General features: G+C 40.5%; 1 protein-coding gene and 1 pseudogene across 1 annotated transcript in view; both read right to left on the bottom strand.

The window, feature by feature from the left end:
- Positions 1-5861, bottom strand: part of FGD1 (FYVE, RhoGEF and PH domain containing 1) — a 57286-nt gene that overhangs the window by 17648 nt on the left and 33777 nt on the right. The window lies entirely within an intron of this gene.
- On the bottom strand, positions 1588-2706 carry LOC101650689 (annotated as a pseudogene).

Genomic DNA, 5861 nt, shown 5'->3' with positions numbered 1-5861 from the left:
GAGGAGACGAGCCAGTCAAGGTGCAGTGTAGCAACGATGAAACATACAACTTTCCTCTAGTTCCTAAATGCCTCCCTGTTCCCCCCCGCCCCCTATTATCATGATCTCAATTCTACCTTACAAATCCGACTAGACCAGAGGATATACACTGGTACAGATAGCAACTGGAAACACAGGGAATCCAGGGCCGATGATGCCTTCAGGACCAGTAGCAATACCAGGAGGGTGGAGGGAGTGTGGGATGGAAAGGGGGAACTGATTACAAGGATCTACATATGACCTCCTCCCTGGGGGATGGGCAACAGAAAAGTGGGTGAAGGGAGACATCGGACAGTGTAAGATATAACAAAATAATAATTTATAAATTATCAAGGATTCATGAGGGAGGGGGAAGCAGGGAGGGAGGGGAGGAAATGAGGAGCTGATGCCAGGGGCTTAAATGGAGAGCAAATGTTTTGAGAATGATGAGGTCAATGAATGTACACATGTGCTTTATGCAATTGATGTATGCATGGATTGTGATAAGAGATGTATGGGCCCCTAATAAAATTATTTTAAAAAAATAAAAATGTTGCTTAAATTATTTCTCAAATTTCTGCCTCAAAAGTGGACCAGCGATATATATATAACTTTAAAAATGAGTGGATTTTGAGCTCACACTTAAATGTAAGCCCTGATCTAAGAACAATTAGTTCTTACAATGTAGCCCTGCTCAATACTTGTCCTCATGAAGTGATCACTGAAGATATGAGTGCTATCTAGGGTCTTAAAGGCTTATCTTAAAAACAAGTAGTCATCTAAGTGAGGTGTCAGCTAAGTCCGCATGGGAGGAGTACACCAGCTTGCATGATCCAAGGATTGTGAAAAATACAATCCAAGATCAGAGGACAGAATTATATTAGAGCTTAAATTCTGAACACCTGGGTTGGGTGACAATGAAAGACCGAAATTCATTTTCAGAGTCCCCAAGCAGATTAAGAGTCTCGTTTATAAAACCAAATTCACTGCCATTGAATCAAAAATGACTCATATAGTGAGCAACCCTATAGGACAGAGTAGAACTGCCCCTGTGATAGGTTAAAATTTAACCTGTCATTTGTTTTCCCTTTTGGCCCATTTTTAATTTGTTTCAGTTTCTATTATTTCTGCTTTCTCTTGGACTTAGATTATTCTGTGCTTTATTTTGTTGTTGTTTTGGGAGTTTAATATTATGCTTTTCCTTTTTTAATATATAATTCCTCTATTGTTCATTTTATTAGCTTCACTCCTTTTATTCCATTCACATTCTTTTACTTTTTTTCCAACTGTAAATTACATTGTAACAAACATTTTTCACATAATGAACTTCAACCATATTTCAAGATATTCTTAAGGGGGAAAATGAGCTTAGTTAGTCAAAGAACACAAATATTTTAAGGCCTTTCATCCAAACACTACAAGGCACAATGCTTCCAATAAGGAGAAGTTGCACCATAATTTCTGCTTTGCAATAAACTGAATTTAGAAAATAGTGCAACACTGTGTCTATGCATGCTTCGTCATTAGACAGGAACAGTCCAATAGCACTGCAGCACTTAGCAGACTCTTTTAAACCTTCTGTAGTCTACTATTCCACAAAGGTTAGGCAGGTAAAGAGAAAAGCTTTTTCATTCCTCCTGTCTCTTTCCACATCATCAGTTTCTTGGTGAGTGGTGCCAGATCAAATGTAGTAACAATATCAGAGTAAGCCCTCAATTGGGCTCTAATGGCATTGCTGCCCAACTCTTTGACACTGCCAACAATCAGCTTCTTCTTTCTCTTGGATTTTGTTTCTTTGACAGTAATATCAATAGGTTTCAAAGCAAATGCCTCTTCCTCATTTAGGACAAGTGTTTCATCAGCTAGAGTTGTCACTGGTTCAACAGGAGCCACTGAGTCAGGACTATCAGGCCCACGCATTAATACATTAACATCCTCATCCATGTTATCATGAGCAGGCTGCTCAGGGAACATCACCACCACCTCAGAGAAATCAGGGAAGTCGTAAAAAATCCCACCATCGTTGTTATTAATAAGTTTATTATCTAATATACTGCCATCATTTACTTCTCCAAAATTATCATCCTTATATACATATTGGTCTTCATATTCTGAATGGTTAATTTTTACATTCAGATTCATTCAGATTGCTGGTGGTTTGCTCGGGATGGAGCAAGAGGTTAGAAGCACTTATGCTTACTAACATGTCATCCTCAAAAGTACTGCCTTCTCTCATTATCTCCAGATCATCCATTCCAAAGTCGCCAAAATAATTTTCTTGTAGAATACTGAAGATCCCAACTTCTTTCCTATTAACCTATTCCACTCTACTCTGGTTCAGGCTGAATTGCTGCGCCACATCAATGTCATCTAAGTCAGAAAGTGACTGATCAAAGTTGTGAAATATAACTGCTTCCCAGTTTTCTTCAGACAGGTTAAAACCGCTTCCAGCATCTTTATTTTGATGAAGGTCTAATAAGGAGGTATTTGGCTTTCCGGTGATAGATTTCAAACTACTCCCAGTAAGAGATGCCCTGATGTTTGAAGCACCATCTTCAACTTGGATGAGATGCTCTCTAAATTACACTCAAATATATAGGTTTGGACCAACTTCTTATCCCAATGGGCCACTGTCCTAAGTTTGGCTAGAGACTTTCTTTTACTGAGGAAAAAATGTGTATAAAACATTGTTCTGGTTGACTATCAGATGGAAGAGAGCAAGGCCAAGTTGGTTGGCAAGGTGGGGGTGGGGGGGGTAGGGTCAGGAGAGGGGTTAGGGAAAGGGAGGCCCAAGTGCTGTATAGCTTCAGAGCAACTCCCATTGCCACCACAACTGCCACCTCCTTTCCAATTCACTCAAAGAAACAAAATTTAGGATTTTCTTTATATGAAATCTAAGATAGGTAATCCATAGAAACAGTAAATAGACTGATAATTCCTTAGGGTTATGGCAGGAGAGGCTGGGAGGTATTGGGGAGTTAATAATAATGGGTACTAGAATGAAGAAAATGTTCTAAAATAGTTATGATAATTGTACAACTCAATACATTTAAATCACTGAATTGTATGGTATATGAATTATATGCCAATAAAACTGTTAAAAACTAAGTTAATAAAGCTCAAAAAAAAGAATATATGCAACAAAATGACAATCTTTTCTGTAAACCTTCATATAATTCAGAATTTAAAAAATTATTATTCATTGTGTCTGTTCTCTGGGGGCTCAAATCACTAATGCTATTTTCTATCTTTTTAAAAAATCATTTTATTAGGGGCTCATACAACTCTTATCACAATCCATACGTGCATCAATTGTGTAAAGCACATTGGTACATTCATTGCCCTCATCATTCTCAAAATATTTCCTCTCCACTTAAGCCCCCAGCATTAGGTCCTCATTTTCCCTCTCCCTCCCTGCTCCCCCCTCCCTCATGAGCACTTGATAATTTATAAATTATTATTTTGTCATATCTTGCCCTGTTCGACGTCTCCCTTCACCCACTTTTCTGTTATCTGTCCCCCAGGGAGGAGGTCACATATAATCGGTTCCCTCTTTCCAACCCACTCTCCCTCTACCCTCCCAGTATCACCACTCACACCACTGGTCCTGTAGGGATCATCCGCCATGGATTCCCTGTATTTCCAGTTCCCATCTGTACCAGTGTACATCCTCTGGTCTAGCCAGACTTGCAAGGTAGAATTCATATCATGATAGTGGGAGTGGGAGGAAACATTTAGGAACTAGAGGAAAGTTGTATTTTTCATCGTTGCTACATCACCCCCTGACTGGCTCGTCTCCTCCCCGAGACCCCCCTGCCAGGGAATCTCCAGTGGCCTACTAATAGGCTTTGGGTCTCCACTCTGCACTCCCCCCATCATTCACTATGGTAAGATTTTTTGTTCTGATGATGCCTTATACCTGATCCCTTTGACACCACGTGATTGCATAGGATGGTGTGCTTCTTCCATGTGGGCTTTGTTGCTTCTGAACTTGATGGCCGCTTGATTACCTTCAACCCTTTAAGACCCCAGACGCTATACTTTTTGATAGCTGGGCACCATCAGCTTTCTTCGCCACGTTTGCTTATGCACCCATTTGTTTTCGGTGATCCCTTTGACACCTCGTGATCACATAGGCTGATATGTTCTTTCATGTGGGCTTTATTGCTTTTGAGCTACATGGCCACTTTTTTACCTTCAAGCTTTTAAGATCCCAGACGCTATATCTTTTGATAGCCGGGCACCATCAGCTTTCTTTACCACATTTGCTTATTCACCTGCTTTGTCTTCAGCGGTTGTGTCGGGAAGGTGAGCATCATAGAATGCCAATTTAATAGAAGAAAGTATTCTTGCGTTGAGGGAGTACTTGAGTGGAGGCCCAATGTCGTTCTGCTACCTTAATACTAAACCTATAAATATAGGCACATAGATCTATTTCCCCATCCTCATATAGATATATTTGCATATGTACATATCTTTATCTAGACCTCTATAAATGGTCTTTGCCTCCCAGCTCTTTCCTCTATTTCCCTTGATTTCCCTCCTGTCCCACTATCATGCTCAGTCCCCACCAGGTTTGAGCACTTCCTCTTTGTTATATTCCCCTTGATCATGCCCTACCAGGCTTCACACGCCCACCTCATGACCAATTTGGATCACTTGTTGTTCCCTTGTCCCTGGGTTTGTTAACACCTCTTCCTTTCCTCCCCTCCCCTCCTCCCATGTCCCCCCAGAACTCTGGTGACCGTGCATCAGGAAAAATTTAAATAATTCCCTATACATGCCCACATACTAACAAATCTTATCATGCTTAAGACCCAGCTGCACCCTACAATGTCTCTGTGGGGCCAAATATTCCAACTCAGCAAATATGAGAGAACTTCAAAAAGTTTGTGGCAAAATTCTATTATCTTTTCATTAATTTTTCCATAAACTTTTTGAAGCCCCCTCTTATATTACTATAATGGGGAATCACACGTGCTTTTGAAGAGGGTCTGTATGGTTCACCTACCAAATCTTGTTTTCCTAGGAGGCTTGCTCTCCATGAACAAGTATTGGTGCTCAGGGTCTATGACCTCTGTCCCAGCTCAGGCTTTAACATGCCTTTCAGGTGCCAGTCTCCAAACTCCAATACCTCTTCTACCTTGGCTATCAGAAGGTGGTTTTTCACACAGTTTACTGCCACTCCTCTGTTCAATCAACATGTCAGTGTCAAAAGGGTAAAACCTAGCTCCTTTAATTGTTATTCAAAGTCCTGGTGATATGGCTTCTGCTGACTCCTCCAGCTTCCTCCTCTTCACTTCCTTAAACATGTTCTGCCTTATTCCATGTAGTAAGCTTTGGATTCAATCTTCTGGATTAATTTCATCTCTTCTAGTAAGCCCACCCTGAATTTCCAGACCAGATTTGGACTTTGTCTAGATATTCAGACCAATGGAAAAGAGCTGAAGACCCAGAAATAAAAACAGCAGCATACAGGCAACTGATCTTTGATAAGGTCCCAAAAATATTAAATGGGAAGCAGATGCCATCTTCACTAAATGGTGCTGGAAAAAAATGGATATCTACCTACAGAAAAATGAAGCAAGACCCTTACCTCACTCCATGCACAAGAATAAACTCAAGGTGGATCACAGACCTTGAGATAAAACCCCCAACAATTAGGGACATTAATGAGGGAATTGGGACAAACCTGAGAACCTCGGCATAGGGAATACATAGGCTATCAGAAATAGGGAAGGATGCAAACATAGAGGAGTCACAAATAGACAAGTAGGACGTACTGAAGATAAGACACCTGTGTACATCGAAAGAATTCACCAAGAGAGTAATAAGAGAGTCCA

This window comes from Echinops telfairi, unplaced genomic scaffold, assembly GCF_000313985.2.
Source record: "Echinops telfairi isolate 266 unplaced genomic scaffold, ASM31398v2 ScPeMD7_19;HRSCAF=73, whole genome shotgun sequence".
NCBI lineage: Eukaryota > Metazoa > Chordata > Mammalia > Afrosoricida > Tenrecidae > Echinops > Echinops telfairi.
Note: the sequence above shows the minus strand (reverse complement) of the source record. Positions and strands in the feature narration are given on the sequence as shown.